Below are 18,799 nucleotides of genomic sequence, written 5' to 3'. Positions count from 1 at the left end.
CGGATTGGGACACATTTTCACCGTTTGTGAGACTGCAAGATGCAAAGGAAATAATAAAATTAAGGAAGTGACTGCGAAACGCAAGGAAAGGTGCGCCATGCAATTTGAGGGAAATGAACACCTCTCTCGGGTCCCATGACAACAAGGAGCCAATTCTGGGGGCCCCCGCAATTTGTATTATTGGAAAGACTCCCTTGCCCACTATGGGAGACACTCTGTCGCACACTAAGATGAATCCGTCACGTCCACTATCCGTAGTTTTTGAAGAAAGGTCATGTGCTTTTGAATTTTAGAATTTAATCGAAAGGCCGAGTAATAATTATGTGAAGACGCATGCGGTTACACAAACTTTGTACCCTTCTAACCACCTCGAGGAGATTAAGCAATGCAAGCAGATCTTATTAGAGTTAGGGAAGCCACAACAAGCATCTCATTATTGACATGCATAACGCGCATGTCACAACCATTAAAAGAATATAATGGTAGTGTTGATTTTGTTTAATAAATCTAGGAAAATACGAAGACTCATATATGGATGTATATGTTCCACAACAACAATGAAGTTAACCAATTGAGCTATGCTTTCATTGCTAAAAAAAAGTATGGATATGAAAACGGGACTTCTTACTACTAGGAAAAGGGCTTATAGTACCGGTTGAAAAGGTACTTTAGTACCGGTCTTACAATTGGTCCTTAACAATCAAGACTAAAAAGTCTCGGTCAATAATATTGGTTGTATGATCCGATACTAAAGGTTCTTTTAGTACCGGGTCCACTGCTAGAAAAACCTTCATTAGTACCGGGCCGGAACCCCCGGTTTGTACCGGGCGCCGGCCCGGTACCACCTGGCCGGTACTAAGTGGGCCGCCACTTAGTACCGGTCAGGCGGCCCGGTACTAAAGGTGCACTTTAGTACCGGTCGGTAACACCGACCGGTACTAATGTGCTTGCCACGCAGACGCCACAGAACGAGCACTTTAGTACCGGTCAGTGTTACCGAACGGTACTAAATGTCTTTTTTTTCTTTTTTCATTTTTCATTTTTTGGGTTTCAACTAATTCATATTCGTATACATTTGCGTATTCATATTTGTGTACTTCTGCGTATTCATATTCTTGTATTTCTGCGTATTCGTATATATTCGCATCTAGCATACAATTGAATACATTTAATATAATTACATAAACTTGAAATATTATTTGTACTTCTAATATAAATAAGCTAATAATAAACTCGGGATTCATAACATATTTACAAATTTTTACAAGATACTAAGGGTCCTTAGGCGCCTCATCATCGCTGATGTCCTTATTTGGATCCGCTCGACCCACACTTATCCTAGGATTCGCATAAAATTCTCCAGTTGGATTTATGACCTCATCTAGGAGGAATCCACAGATTGTTTCTTGAATTGCTTTGATTCTTTCCGGTTCGATGAGGGCATCCTCCATGCAAGTAATCTGTCAAGTGCCATCACCAATATTTTGAATTAGTACCTAGATGGAACTAAATGTAAGTTATTGTTAGTAATGTTGTTCTACATACTAGATGGTCATGTTGTGACATCGAGCTGCGGCAGCAAAAATTCATCATGAACTCACATACGTAGCAGCCACATAGGTTGTTTCCTGGCTCCTGTCTCATAATCTATATATACATATATATATATGGGTTATGAAATATTTATGTTGATTAAAGAAACGACAGTAGATGTGTGATATGTATTCGTACCTGCCAGTGAGTGGTGAATTCTAGCGGTGCTGGTGGTGACGACATATATGTATAAGAAATGTTGGATATATATACACATATATAGTGAAGTCAAGAAAAAAGATAAAAACTCACTCGAAGTTGTACGGAAATAGAATATATTGACAAGTATTCTGCCTATGCAAGGCCCTGAATATGTTGTTCTTGGTCCGATTAGGCCATTTCTTGACACTCTCCTCATGTATATTATATGGGTCTATGAAGCCGACGTGATATAACCCTTTTCTCTGGCATTCTTGAACCTTCATCCTACACGATTAAAAAGGAAGAAAGAGGATGAGAAAACACATAATTAGTAGAGCTATTGTAGTATATACAAATGGTTGGAAAAAGTACACTTACATACAAAATACACTGAGGAGAGACTTGTCTAGGGCATCTTGATGGTTCAGATCATAAAGATTTTCAAATTCAATCCAAATGTCATCCATCCCCCAATGGAAATGCCTATCTTGTATTCGGGCACGGAACACTACATCCTTCGATGCACTTGCTTTCATGTACCATGCATGCAACTCACGCATCCTAGTTGGTAGCTTCGGAATCAATTCTTCCCACATAAGAGGTTCCCCCAACACGAAAGGTTTTTTGCTTGCCCCTAGGTGAACCTCGATTGGAGCCTCTTCGAGCAGCTGAGCTTTTGTGAGGCCACTTTCCAGCACAAACTGAGCAGTAGCAGCATCCTTTTCGGAGAGGACTTTGAGCGGGGGTATCGATTGCTTGGACTATTGTCCGAGCTGGGGAACTTGGTTGCGCTGACAGTTACTTGGCTTCTCCCAGGACTTTGTGATCTGGCAGTCATAGTCCGATAGGGGTGCCCTGTACTTTGTTTGGAGTAAAGATCAGAAGTATTTCTTATCTGCCTCTGACCATTCATGCACCGGTGGAGGCTTTTTTGGCGCGAAATGAGCTCTGACGTGCTCGCACACACTTTCATCCAATTCCTCCTGAGTCATATGGTATGCTAACTTCTGTGGTGGAGGCTTTTCTTTCTTCTTCTTGGGGGTGTTCCTCTTCTTAGGAGGCGGCACGACCCTTGTGCTCTTCCTTGCCTGCGGAGGCTGTGGCGGTGGGACCGAAGGCTTCGCGCTATCCTTCTTCGCCTTCAGAGGCGGTGATGGTGGGACCCAAGGCGCTGAGTTGGCACTTGAGTCCCTTGCAGGCTCGGGAGCCGGACTGGGACTCTTTTCTGCAGCCGGTGCTGTTCTGGGAACCGGACTGGGACTCCTTTGTGGTGCCGGTGGTGATCTCGGAGCTAGACTATGACTCCTATGTGCTGCCGGTGGTGATCTGGTAGCTGGACTCGGACTGGGACCTCTTTGGGCTGCCAGTGACTTGACGGGCTCGTAGCCGGGAGTTGGTGTATCGGCGAATTGTATCCCAGAGGACAATCATATGTACCGCTTGTTCCAACAGATCCATGTGTGCAGCCGAGTTCCTCTTCTCTGTTGCCTCCAGGGATCTCGAGGTCGAGGTCTTCCCATCCTGGCTCGACTCGATCGACCATGACCCTAGCACATCCTTCCAGAATCGGCCTACCATGAATTGTCCCACCTTGGACAGGCAGTTCAGCAATGCCGTGCGCGACCAGTTTGATCTTTTTCCTCTGCTGATACAGAAGATCGCAGGGTGTCCTCACGCTGATGTCATCCACTAGGTAATGTTCTGACTCGTCCGCAACCACTATGTCAGTGCGGATGTTCTCCCTAACATAACATCCGCACTGATTCACCACAGTCGTCTTAACCCCCTTGGGAGACTTGGGTATCCTATCCGGGTGCAACGAGGTGATCGTGGTATGCCCCTCCATCTTTTTCTTGGAGCCTCGTTTACGTTTCGAGCTCTTCGATCCGAAAGCCTGAAATGATATTTATGTATATATATATATAACTACACGTTTGACATACATAAGTATCTCATATTCTATGATCGAATTCCATATACCTCGGGGATGTCATCTTCCACATGCATATCTTCCATAGTTTCGGCATCGCCATCACCAGTATCATTGAGATACTGGCTGCCATCATCCTCATTTTGATCCTCTTGGAAACACCTTGCGGCCTGGGTGCCTTCTTGGATCATTTCATGGAGGGTGTACTCGTCTTCGAAATCACGTTGAAAGGGATCCATCTCGATCCCTATGCAAACATATATAATATGCGGAGTTATGTGTGATACGTGAAATTGTATAAGATGCGGAGTTCTTATATGGAATTATATACGACGCGGAGTTGTTGTATGGAATTACACGAAATCAAAGCAACAAAATATGATAAATTTAGAATTTAAATTTACAAGATGAATACATCATGAATTGACACAGATATAAGTTAAATACATCATAATGCAACAACATGAAAATTATTAAACTCAGATATAAGTACATCATAATATATCCAACAATTTTCAACAATAAGTACATGATTCTATGATTTTCCATGATTCTCCAACAATTTTCAACAATAAATACATGATTCTACTATTTTCTATCTAATTTCTACGATTTTCCATGATTCTCCAATAATTTTCAACAACATGTACATGATTCTACGATTTTCCATCTAATTTCTACGATTTTCCATGATTCTTCAACAATTTTCAACAACAAGTACATGATTCTACGATTTTCCATATATTTTCTATGATTTTCTGGAAAATCATACAATTTTTGCCTAAATTTCTACAAGCCTCTAAAATTTCCCAATAATATTCAAATATTTTCTACAATTTTCTACAATTTTATATAGTTTTCCTATAGTTTTCTACAATTGCCTATAGTTTTCCTATAATTTTCTACAATTTCCTAACTATTTCTTATAATTTTCTACAATTTCCTATAATTTTCTACAATTTCCTATAATTTTCTAAAAATTCCTAACTATTTCATATAATTTTCAACAATTTCCTATAAGTTTCTACCTATTTTCTCTAATTTTCTACCTATTTCATATCTATTTTCAACTATTTCAAAATTAATTAAAAAATGCTGACGTCAGCACAGAGTAGTGCTGACATCAGCAAAGGTCTTACGTCAGCCGTTCTCCTTCACGGCCGGCACGGCGGGTCGGCGTTCGTCGAGGGGGGCGGCCGGCGCGGCGGGTCGGCGGGGAGGCAAGCCGGCGTTGAGGGCGACGCAGCGGTTTGGCGGGGAGGCAAGCCGGCGCGACGGCGGTCGAGCTTGGGCCTCACGGTGCGGGTCGGCATCGAGGGCGGGGGGCGGCCAGCGCGGCGGGTCGGCGTCGAGGGCGGGGAATCGCCGGCGGCGGTCGAGGAAGGTGCGGCCGCAGTCGTGGGCGGCAGGGCGGCGTCGAGTGGCCCAGCGAGCGGGGCGGCGGCCACGGACGGCGAACGTCGTCGAGGGGCGGCGGCGGGTCGGCGCGCGCGGCAATGGCGGCGGTCGAGTGGGGCAGGGACAACAGCGCTCGAGGCCGGGACGACGCCGAGCGGATCGCGGCAGCAAGGAACGGCGGCGACGGCATCGGGCGGCGACGTGGGAGACGTCGAGGACGGCAGCTGGCGACGAGGAAGAGGGACGATCGAGCGTGGATTGCGCTCGATCTAAGTCCCCGAGGTTATATAGTGGAGGCAGTTTAGTACCTGGTAAAGCCACGACCCGGTACTAAATTGTCTCCTGGGCCGTTTAGTACCGGGCGCAATCATGACCCGATAACAAATTGGTCACATTAGTACCGGGCCAAGGCTCTGCCCAGTACTAAAAAGCCCCCACTGGCTGGAAATTTTCGTGGAGGCAGGTTAGTACCGGGCCAAGGCCCTGCCCAGTACTAAAACACCAAAATTATTAATTTGCACCAATTATTTTATTTATGGATTATGTATTTCTATTGTGTAATAAATTGACAAAGGCATTAAAAAATAGAAGGATATAATATTTTGAACATGCAAAAATTTTGTAGGGCACTTTGCATCATGAAAAATTATAGAATATAGGTATATGCGAAAAAAATATTTTATTTTTGTTTTAATTGTTTTTGGTGTGTAACATATTTAAAAAATCATGGAAATGCTAATATATGTTATTTAAATCAAGAAAAATGGTAATAGTGGAGTAGACAATGAAGGGGATCATGTTGAAGATGCAAACACTGAACGAGTAATTAATACATAGGTAAACAATACTAATTTATATTATTTATGATCACAAAATAAAAATAACTATTACAAAATCACTTCATCAAATGAACAATAAAGTAAAACATAATGGATACACAATACTATGACTCAACATTATTTAATGGAACATTTACAATTTTCTTTTTGACGAACGTCCCTTGGTCGTGATCACGGCGTAAATAATGAGCGTCCTCTTTGGCTAACAAGATGCTTGGGTCAACATCAACCGAGAGCGGAGGACGGTCATCAAAGTGATCAAAGTCTTTTGACTTGTCCGAAATATCCTCAACTCCAATGATTTTTCGTTTTCCTAGAAGAACTATGTGGCGTTTTGGCTCGTCGTCGGACTTGACTGAATTTTTCCTAGGCTTGCTTGACATGTCCTTCACGTAGAACACCTGTGCGACATCCTTGGCTAGGACGAATGGTTCGTATTTATATCCAATCTTTTTGAAGTCCACAATTGTCATCCCATACCGGTCTATCGTTATGCCACCTCCAGCTCGGTTCACCCATTGGCACCGAAACAAAGGAATCATCAAAGGCCCATATTCTAGTTCCCATATCTCCTCTATGACTCCGAAGTAGCTGTCCTTATTTCCATCATTGCCTATTGCATCTATACGCACACCACTATTTTAGTTGGTGCTCTTTTCATCTTGAGCTCTTGTGTAAAATGTATACCCATTAATCTCGTACCCTTGGTACTACATGAATGTTATTGATGGGCCCCTTGCCAGCCATTGAAGTTGCTCTGCAATCGTGCCTTCACCCATCAACTTTGCTCTAAGCCAAACAACAAAGTTATCAATGTGATGCCTAGTAATCCAGGCCTCAGGCTTCCCTAGGTTTTCAGACCTTACGATATTCATGTGCTCATCCATATATGGAGCCACGAGGGATGAATTTTGTAGAACTGTGAAGTTTGCTTTGCGGATTTCACTCTCTAGGATGTGCATATTAGATTTCTTCCCTAGTATGCCCTTTCCCTTCAATCTCCCCTCGTTGCGTGACATGGGGACCCCTATTGGATTAAGATCATCAATAAAGTCAACACAAAACTCAATGACCTCCTCTGTTCCATAGCCCTTGGTGATACATCCTTCTGGTCGAGAACAATTGCGAACATACTTCTTAAGATCTAACATGTATCTCTTGAAAGGGAACATGTTGTGCAGGAATACAGGTCCAGAATATTTATCTCTTTGACAATATGAACCAAGAGATGTGTCATAATATTAAAGAACGAAGGTGGAAACACCATCTCAAAGCTGACAAGGCATTGCACAACGTCATTCTGTAGTTGTATGAGCTTCTCTGGATTGATTGCCTTCTGTGAAATTTCATTGAGGAAAGCACATAACTTCACGATTGCTAATCTAACATTCTACGGTAGAATACCCCTCAACACAACTGGAAGCAATTGTGTCATTAGGACGTGACAGTCATGAGACTTTAAATTTGTGAACTTTTTTTCCTTCATGTTTAATCTTCCTTGTATATTTGATGAGTATTCGGACGGTACCTTTATATTGTTCAAGCAATCAAACATGCTATGCTTCTCCTTTTTACCGAGAGTGTAGCTAGCAGGACGTAAGTAGTGTTGTCCCTTCTCTCTCTTCTCAGGTTGAAGATCTTCTCATTGTTTCATTTCTTTCAGGTCGCATCTTGCTTCGAGTGTATCTTTTCCCTGACCATAAGTACCAAGGAAACCTAGTACATTCACGTAAAGATTCTTTGTCAGGTGCATGATGTCAATTGCGTTGCGGACCTCCAAGGCTTCCCAATAAGGTAGCTCCTACAATATAGACTTCTTCTTCCACATCGATGCATGGCCATTTTCATCATTCGGAACTGGTTGGCTGCCGCGACCCTTTCCGAACACTACATGAACATCCTTTATCATCGAGAAAACACGCTTTCCATCACAGAACATAGGCTTAGCACGAGTTTCTGGTTCCCCTTTGAAATGTTTCCCTTTTCTTCTCAAGGGGTGTTTGAGGGGCAGAAATCGACGATGGCCCATGTAGACGACCTTCCAAGAATTTTTCAGGTACAAGCTATCGGTTTCATCTAAACAATGGGTGCAGGCCGGATATCTCTTGTTCGACTGCCCGAACAGGTTGCTAAGTGCAGGCCAATCGTTAATGATTACGAAAAGCAAAGCTCGGAGGTCGAAATTCTCTTGTTTGTACTCGTCCCACACACGTACACCTTCTGGCTTCCACAACAATAAAAGCTCATCAACTAATAGTTTTAGGTACACATCAATATCGTTGCCAGGTTGTTTGGGGCCTTGGATAAGCGCCGGCATCAATATATACTTCCTCTTCATGCATAGCCAAGAAGGAAGGTTAAACATACAAAGGGTCATAGACCATGTACTGTGACTGCTCCCCCACTCACCGAATAGATTCATTCCATCTGTACTTAAACCAAACCTTATGTTCCTTGGGTCGCTATCAAAATCTGGGAATTGTCTATCCACGTTTCTCCTATGAGACCCATCTGTAGGGTGTCTCATCAGCTGATCTTGCTTACGCTCTTCTTTGTGCCACCGCATCAACTTAGCGTTTGTTTTGTTTCTGAACAAGCGTTTCAAGCGTGGTATAATCGGGAAATACCACATCACCTTAGCCGGTACTTTTTTCCTTGTGGGCTCACCGTCGACATCACCAGGATCATTTTGCCTGATCTTATACCGCTTTGCGTCACAGACAGGACATGCATCCAGTTCCTTGTATTCACCGCGATAGAGGATACAATCATTAGGACATGCGTGAATCTTCTATACGTCCAACCCAAGAGGGCAAACAACCTTTTTGGCTTCATAAGTTGTCGGGGGCAGTTCGTTCCCCTCTAGAAGCATCTTCTTTATAAGTCCTAGTAGCTCCTCAAATCCCTTATCTGAAACACGATTGCTTCCTTCGACTGCAACATTTTCAGTGTGGTGCCCAATTTTTTTAACCCCTGCTTGCATTCTGGATACAACATTTTCTTGTGATCCTCCAACATCTTCACAAACTTTTTTGACTCCTTCAAAGTTTTAGCGTCTCTTTATGCATCGACCAAAACCTGACCTAGATCGTCAGGTGGTTGTTGTTCTTCTGCATCATTTGCTTCTGCCTCATGCATTGGTTCATCTTCAAAGACACCCGCTTCATACAAGTGAGCCTAGTCTGGGATGTTATCATCATTATTATCTTCTTCATTGTCTTCGATCGGAACTCCAGATTCACCGTGCTTGGTCCAAAGAGTATAGTTATCCATGGAACCCTTCTCAAAAAGGTGGACATGTAGAGTATGTCTTTTTGAGAACTCCTTTTGATTTCTGCAAATGCGGCATGGACACAACATGAAACCTTTCGATGACTTGTGGGTCTCAGCAGCATCGAGAAAAGTTTTAAAACCGTTAATCCATGCCATTGTGCACTGCTGGCCGTACATCCATTGTCGATCCATCTACAAATAACATATTCTCGTTGGATAAGCAATTTGATTTAGTGGAAAAGAACTTAACAATTTTTTAATAACAAATTTTTTTATTACATCCAACACAATTTATTCAACAACACATACATAGATTGCATTCGAACACTAACACAAACATCCCAAAAACAAACATGCAACTTAAAAATTCGCACAACACATAGGTTTTCAACCGTCCTTGCGTGGGAACGCAGATTGCTCTAACGGATTTCTAGCTGCCCCAGAAGAAGATGGCGGAGCTGGAACCACCGGATTTGGTGGTGATGAACTATAACGCCGCAACAAATCCTCAAGATCAAACGGAGGTTCCTCGCCCCTTGCCACACATTCTCTATATTCTGTTTCCAAATAACGGAGCGCTGCCCTATGAAAAGCGCTAGGTTTCTTGCACCGACGACCGAATGGAGTTGTACCCTTCTCTCCAGAAGGACAACGATCACTCCCACCGGCGCCACTCCCTCCAGCTGCTGAAGCCATATTTTACCGGAAAAGACTATTATTTTTTACAACATTATAAATTCTTACAATTACAATAAAATCTGAATAAATTAATTAAAATAAATCACATTAATTTGCAAATTGATTGAAAAAACTCTTACAATTACAATGCAAATATTAATTACTATTACAATTACAATGATCAGATTAATTAGTCTTACAAATAACAATGAAAACATATAAAAAAGATGAAGAATTACTCTCACAATTACAATTAAAATATGTACATCATTATATCCTCATATTCGAATTGCACAGGTACTTACCATGAAGTCTGAAATGTAATCAAATTAGAGTTGCTATTGAGGCATTAGTCATTATTGTGTGTCGTGCTATGTCATAGCTCTGTCTAAGCCCTTATTCTTCGTCAGTTCTGATCTCACCCTATCTACATAATGAAGGGTCTAGAAAGAGCTGTGACAGAGCAGGCACAATATGACTAATGCCCCAATAGCAACACTACTTCGTTTACATTTCACACTTGCTGGTAAGTTTCTGTGAACTACAATGCAAAATCACATTAATTCTAATATGCTACGATCATCTGAATCTAAAAATAAGAAATATGCTATGATCATTTCTAATATATAGAAAATGATTGAAAAATATGTCTTTAAATTATCCACATTCAACCTAGCCAACAAACCTACTCCCACATTCAAGTCATCAGTTCTATATATCTCAAATCATTGCATAAATCAAAGAAATCATGCTCATCCTCACTATTTCTAAAAGTCACAAATTTCTCTAACTATGGAGCATAAAGACTATCAATGAAGAGAGGATGAAGTGGCAAACCTTTGGCGCACTTGGATGAGTGCAAATCACACAAAAAATGGATCAAATGGCGGCGCAACTCTAATATGAGAGAAGAATACACCACTGCTCCGTTGGTTATCAACCAAGCACAACTTGATTGACCTCGCCGAGAAGGCTTTTCCTGCAAGCGAATCAAAGAACACAAGCAAGAAGATGTAAACACGCAATCTGATATTGCAAATATGAATGAAGCAACTCAAAGAGGGGCTCGAGAACTCGATTCCAAAGGACTAATCAACACAGTGGAGGAGATCAAGAACGGGGTCCTGGATCACTGTAAAAGGACTTGTCGCCACAGTTACAACGAATCAATCTCTGTTTCTCGAAGGAAAACACAAGAACTAAACAAAACCCAAGTCTAAAAGGCAGTGGCTATTGAGTTTATATCCTAATGGAGGTCCTAGGGTTGCTGGTGGAGGCCAAGGGGGGGGGTCCACCACTTGGGCCAACACGGTACACGGGCCAACAACCCAAAAGACGGCGGCACAGCGCCCTGACAGATTCTGGACGTCATATTTTTTCGGCAATTCCTGTCGACTCCGAATGTATTTGGGCCTCAAACCAGTGCCATTCGAAGCTCCTTGAAATTATCTTTCCATCCATATAAAAAGCATCCAAAACGGACTCCGTATGCGGCCTGGGCGTTGATTTTGGTGCGGGCTGCTCCTGGACTCCGAAGCAGACTCGAACTCGACTTGGATTGGGCCTCCAACTATGCTTGGCTGCCCTTGCTGGTCCACCACGCCTCCAAATGCCTCCCCAACATTCTCCTCATCATCTCCATGGTTTCTAACAATAATTAAATCATTAGGTAGTAATTTATTCTCAAATCCACATGACAAATTTATTTGGAACGAGCTCACCTTATAATCAATGGTCGTATCCGAAGGTGTCATGCCCTCATCATCCTCCCCTTCTTGACAGCAAACCGTCCTTGGTTTGATCTTACTTGGATGATATGGAGTTGGTAACAACCAATATTGCTCCCCTTCTTTGCAATGAACTTGCTTCTTTAAAATAAAACTAGAGGAACTTGACATTATAGGATTTGTAGCATTGCAGCCCTCTAATTGATCACATTGTTGCACAGTAAATGGAGAATTTAGATTTGAACAAATATAAACTCGATGTACCATGTATTCTCCTTTATTGTTATATTTGCCAATAACATAATATGTATGTCGAGAAAACCATGGCAAATCAGCATATACAAAAAGTTTCTCCTCCAAATCACTAAGATTGCATAGAACATCAAATTCAATGTAACCCAAAGTATTCAAAGAAGATAAAAGTTGCAGCTCATCAATATCACTAGCATTATGAATAACATATTTATTTTTAGCATAAGTGTTCGACTTCAACGCACATATAGCATTATCATTTATCATCGGTGGCATGGGTATATCATCATGCAAATCATCTTTATCACAAAGAACATCAAACAAATCATTATGTGACAAAGATAAATCAAGAGAAGAATTCACTAATGTTTTCTCCATCATAGCATGATTGGTGGAAAAAGTTAGCACATCAAGAGAATTCTCACCTTTCGTGAGTGTAGCACAATGATTATTACCTATGTTCTCAGTAGGATTAGTAGGTGCACTGTGAAGTGATGGTTCTGAATTTGCACATGAGGTTGTGAGCTCCTCATGATCATCCATGTCATCCTCTTGCTTATGTACATTATCCTGCAAAAGGTTAGGCATAGCAAGAGAAATAACAGTAGACTCTTCCTCTAAATGATTCACCTCATCATTTGAATTAATTACAAGAGATGGATTAACAAAAATTTCTCTCATAACAATTTTCATGGCATCCCAAGTTTGAGGTTTATCTAATGGCCTTAAACTCTCCCACCAAGTTAAAGTAGTACCTCGCAAAACACTGGCTGCATTCTGAACCTTCCTCCTTGGAGACATAAAGCGAGAAGCAAATATGTTGTCTATTGCAATTTCCCACTCAATGTACTCATCAGCACCGATGCCATCATAAGTTGGTGGATATGAGGGACCTGTCATTGTTAGAAGATAGAAAAAGACAACACAAAAGTATTATCCCTATCAACTAACAGCTATCGGGTGGTAGTGAAAGTGGAGTGCAATATCACAAGCGGGTTACCATCGTCTTGCAAGTGTTTTTACCAAAGCCAACAGGTGGCACAATCAGTTGTCAAGCTTGGGTGTAATAGTTGCAAGATGAACCTGTGTTGATAGAAGTATATGTGTAGCTTTGGGTAGGCACAATATAGTAGCAAGGAATAGCAATTATTCAATTCAGAATTGCAAGACTGAAAAGTAGTCCCAAGATTGTCTATGTCGCCGGCCTAAACCAGTGCTGGACCTAGTTCAAGCAAACAACAATACAACTCACCACAAGACCACAAAAGGATGCAAGCACTTCTGAAATTTTTTTTTCTTTGCTGCCTTTTCTTTCTTTGTTTTTTTCTTGTTGGTGCAGCTTTTTCTTTTCTTTGTTTTAGCACCTCTTTGCCTTTTTCTTTTTTTTCAGAACTGAAGCAATCAAATCTGGTGTGCAACAATCACATGCACGAGCGAACTAAAAATCAGAGTTGACACTAAAGACCATGAACAAGATCTAGACACGACGAACACAATGACACAAGGGACTAAAATTCAGCAAAGCAAACTGAACTAAAAAAATTGTGGGCCACAAAAGGGTTATAGGACAGTGGAAACAAATTTTTTAGGGCTTTTTGTGGACTATGGGTGATGAACAAAAACAAATCTAAGGGGGGGGGACACGATAATACCTCACAGACAACCTGGAATCCTGATACCACTTGATGTAGACTAGGCCCGATCTTCCGAGAGGAAGAGGTAAATTCAATTGGTGGAGTGTGTGACGTTGGCGATCCGGCTTCTAATCAGCACGATTCGAAGTCAAGCAACCGTTACACCACTGCTCCGTTTGTTATCAACCAAGCACAACTTGATTGACCTCGCCGAGAAGGCTTTTCCTGCAAGCGAATCGAAGAACACAAGCAAGAAGATGTAAACACGCAATCTGATATTGCAAATATGAATGAAGCGAATCAAAGAGGGGTTCGAGAACTCGATTCCAAAGGGCTAATCGACACAGTGGAGGAGATCAAGAACGGGGGCCCTGGATCACTGTAAAAGGACTTGTTGCCACAGTTACAACGAATCAATCTCTGTTTCTCGAAGGAAAACACAAGAACTAAACAAAACCCAAGTCTAAAAGGCAGCGGCTACTGAGTTTATATACTAAGGGAGGTCCTAGGGTTGCTGGTGGAGGCCAAGGGGGCGTCCACCGCTTGGGCCAACATGGTACACGGGCCAACAGCCCAAAAGATGGCGGCGCAGCGCCCTGACAGATTCTGGATGTCATATTGTTTTGACGATTCCCGTCGACTCCGAATGATTTTGGGCCTCAACCCAGTGCCATTGGAAGCTTCTTGAAATTATCTTTCCATCCATATAAATAGCATCCAAAACGGACTCCATATGCGGCCTGGGCTTTGATTTTGGTGTGGACTGCTCCTGGACTCCGAAGCAGACTCGAACTCGACTTGGATTGGGCCTCCATCTTTGCTTGTCTGCCCTTGCTGGTCCACCACGCCTCCAAACTCCTCCCCAACGTCCTCCTCATCATCTCCATGGTTTCTAACAATAATTAAATCATTAGGTAGTAATTTATTCTCAAATCCACATGACAAATTTATTTGGAATGAGCTCACCTTATAATCAATGGTCGTATCCAAAGGTGTCATGCCCTCATCATTCTTCCCAATTAATCACTATGATGTCCTCGCCCCGAAAGAAATCATCATCTTTAATCTTCACACCCTGCATGAGGATGCACTGGGACATCGCCAGCATGTATCGGTCGTGTAGCCTTTGCATTTTCGTTGGCAGCATAGACATGACTTCGAGGGGGACAAGAGATGTGCCCAACTGATATAGCCATTTGGCGATCACTTGGGCCTTTGGAATATCCTCTCCTCCTGCAACTTGAGCCATCGTGAGGTTTAATTCTTTCAAAAATCTAATCAAGTCTTGTTATTTCATCGTTTGTTCCACTATGAGAGGCTCTATTGTTTGGTTCTTTTGGGCTCCGATCTGTGGAACATCGGATGACGACGTCCTTGATTGTCTCTGCTTCTTCTCATAAGTCTTCATAATTTGGCGGTCGTAGTATGAATGCGGCTCTTTCGGAATAAATTTTCTCTTATTTGCTTCGCACATTCTAATAAAAAATTTCAAATCTCCCAGATTTATTACTTTCTCCGGTTTCTTTGGCGGCTTCGGTTTGAAGTGCTCTTTAACCCTTTCTTCAGTTATCCTTGCAGATTCTTTAAGACTCATGTCCCAGGGTTTAATAGGAGCCTCTTTTATTTTTTTTTCTTCTGTTCTTTCTTCTTTGGAGGCTCCTTAACCGGTGCTTGCTTCATCGGTGGCCGTTTTTGCTTCTTTGCCAGTGGCGGAGGAGGTGACCATGGAGGCGACGGTGATGCTTGAGTGTTCATCGGCGCATGAGATGATGGTGATGGAGAATGTTCCGGTGAACCTTGCGGAGATAGTGATGCCTTTGAGGAGTTTTGCGGAGATGACGGCCTTGGAGAGGCTTGCTGAGATGCCAGTCTTGTTGTTCGATCATCCGACTTTAGCAGGATGTAGCGCTTATCCCATAGGATGTAGACATGAATCCTCAGCTAGTGTCCTCTCCCTGTCGCCTCCAGGAATATCAAGCTCGAGCGTCCCCCAACCCTCGCACTGTGGAGGAACCACCCAAAATACTGGGCCCGGGTGCACTGATCTTCGTTGCTAGGCAACTCTGACCCAATTCGGCATGCACCGGTAGTTCCTCGAGTGAAGCATCAATAAAAGCCGCGCTCTTCCAAGATCGCACAGACAACACCCACTCGAAGGTGAGCCCAGAGATTACAACATAGATCATCTCATACATCTCAGAGTTTGCAGCGGAAAAGTAAATTTATTACAAAACCATATTCATTGTAGCGAAATACTACAAAGTTCCAAATACTCAAATTATTCAAGTGTCATTGTCTTAGCGGAAGCAATAAACAACATCTAGCAAAACATGTGACACATCGATAAAGACCGTACGAAACGCGTCACTCAATGGGACGGTGGTCAGCACCAGCTGAAGGGCCATCCCAGTAAACAGACCAGCCCGGAGGCAAAGTACACGGCCATGTCAGACTCGCAATCAGATTCTCGAAGTTAGTACCTGAAAACAGTGCCATAAGCAAGGCTGAGTATACTAATACTCAGCAAGACTTATCCATCACCGGATATACCATAGTCCGATAACTAGACATGCAAGGCTTTTTGGGTTGTGGGGTTTGTTTTGCCAAAAATGCCACTAAAAGTTGATCCTTATTTTCAGATTTTAACTTTGCCATTTTCTAGTTGGATTAACCATTCTAAGTTTGCATCTAACTCTACTCAAATATGGTAGAGCAACCATTTAATCAACCAGCAGTATTATCATCCTCAAGTTCCACTTGTTTCTCTATGTGACTGAAAATGTTAAGCAGTCTCATGCCGTGAGAGGCGGACGATTCCGAATCAAATTTCAACCTGGCCAGGGGAACCTAACGCACACGTATGGGAACCAAGTCACCCACACAACTTTTCCCCTTTCTTCTCCAGTCCATAGACACGGGGTACTCTCCCCGACTACAGAGTACGCAGATTCTGCACCCGTATGTCGCGACAAAAATAAATCCTACTTCTACAAAGAGGGTTTACCAACGTTCCACGTGCTAGTCCGATCAAGTACTTAAGCTTACCGATTATCATATTTCTCGGCATGTGGCTAGTACTTTCAAAAGCTTAACGAAATGAGCTACACACCATGACCTTGACCATTTTCGACTACACCAGCGGTGTATCACAACTACATAACCCCGCCCGTTGTCCTTTTATTACAGCGGAAGGTAAAGTCAGTCAAATCCTATATGCTCGCGAGAGGCAGGAAACCACTCGACTTCTACCGTTCCTAGTTAGCGAGGCAACTAGTCGATAAAATGATCCGGATGTCAAACATAGGTTCCTAGGGATAATGCATCTAAGGTTTTCGATCAACGCCTAGAAAATTTAAATGCGCAAATAAAATTATTACAAAATATACAAATAGTTAGATGAATAATAACACGGAAAATAATGGGTTATGCACCGGGGCTTGCCTTCTTGGCCACTATCAGGCTGAGAGACCTCTGGGGCTTGTGTCGGTGTTTACCGCCAAGCCTACTCAGGGATACCCTTAGAAGTAAGGTTTGTAGATAGGGATTGACTGCTTTGGAACTCTATAGAGCAAGGAACACAAAGATTTAGACAGGTTCGGGCTGCGAGTTGCATAATACCCTACGTTCTGTGTGGTGGTTTGTATTACCTTAGATGTTGATGATCATTTGGAGGGGGTCCCTGCCCGCCCTTATATATCCGGGGGAACAGGGTTACAAGGAAAGTACTAGCCGAGTACAGTTGGAGTCCTACTGCAACACAATCGGGTAGTTTTCTTTGTACTGCAGCTAGTTCTATGACTATTCAGGTAGTTACAAAAGAGGTAAGGTACATCCATGATCTATCCCTTACTCTACAACATTCTATGCCTATAAGCAGTCCCGCTGCACTGGGTCTGACAAGCTCCCAAGCTCTTCGTAGCCGAGTCCTGCAGGCGTCGAGTACTTGGCCGGGCGTCTTCGAGTACTTCAAGTAGTCAGCTCATCCTTCTGCTTGCTTTTGGTCCTTCTTCGGGTACGTCGAGTAGTCCTCCAAGTACTTCCGGTTGCTTCGAGTCTGTGAGGTGCTCAATCCCCGAAATTCATATATGGTGCGCGAAGTACTCGCGCTCCATATGGAGTAGCCCCCGAGCCTTAGGTTGAATCGCAGAATCAGGCTGAGCATCACTTCAGTCTTTTTCTCCTTTATTCTCTAAAAAATTTAAAAAATAAATCTCAGATGCACATATCCCGCAGGCCCTGAGCCTTAAATCAAAATCCCTTATACTGCGGGTAGCCCCCGAGCTAATATTTGGAATTAAAGATTTAAGACATGGCATCAGATTTTATTCTTTAGAATATTTGCAGGATTCATCAGATTCGGTATCCGAAAAGACCTCTTTTTCAGGTAATGGATACTAATGGATACGCCACACTGATTGCACCCGAAATCACTTCAGAAATAAAACCCGGGATGTACGGCTCTTTATTGTGTGCTCAAGTGGAACGTTACTATATGGAGAATCTGTATTATTGCATCCTTGAATGCGTCCATGAATGCTACCACTGTAGCGTCACGGGTTGTCCTCCAGTAGTGTCTCTTGTGGCTATAAAAGGTAGAAGAGAGGCCTTTGCCAGAAGCACCAACATGTAGCAGCCATAGCTTATCCTTGGTGTTCTTGCTCTCGCCCTCTTGAAGTTTGTGTAGTCCTTTCCAACAAAAGATGCTAGAAGAGAACTTGCGAGTGACAAGAAAAGTCCCTGCTACCTCATCCTGCAACCCTGCTTCTCTTGACGGCTCAATGCTGGACATCATGTCCTTGCATATTCCAATGAGGCAGGTTCTCTGTCGATGGGTTGAGTCTTGTTGTGTCACATCCTTGGGGTTGCCTGTCTATGGGTGCCAAGAACTGACATCTCTGGTAAGGACACTTAATCTTGTCACAACATATTCAGGGAGAAGGAGAAATTTCTCCACAAGATGCTACAAGAGGACTTGCGAGGTGATTACTGTAATCTGCCTCCATACTCTTTAAACTTTTCTCCCAGAATATGAGTATCATTATTCCCTTGATGGGAATAACAAGTTTGTACTTTGTCACAGCCTCGGGCTGATCTAGCTGCAGCAGGCTTCTCAGGAAGCCAAGAAGTGTGCGTGCAGACCCGAGTCGCTGTAAAGTTAGTTAGGAAGAAGTACTCGAGTTGTAATATCGAGTAGTTGTACTGTGTCGAGTACTTTTCCTTGTTCTGGAATGTAATCCAGTCGAGGAAAGATGAGTCGAGTAGTTTGACTAGGAATGTGAGTGTTTTCTTTTTCCAGAATGTAATCTTAGAAAAAGGAAATGTCTTAGAAAATCC

Source organism: Panicum virgatum, chromosome 4N (genome assembly GCF_016808335.1).
Source record: "Panicum virgatum strain AP13 chromosome 4N, P.virgatum_v5, whole genome shotgun sequence".
Classification (NCBI taxonomy): Eukaryota; Viridiplantae; Streptophyta; class Magnoliopsida; order Poales; family Poaceae; genus Panicum; species Panicum virgatum.
The sequence above is the reverse complement of the archived record's forward strand: the minus strand, read 5'-3'. Positions refer to the sequence as shown.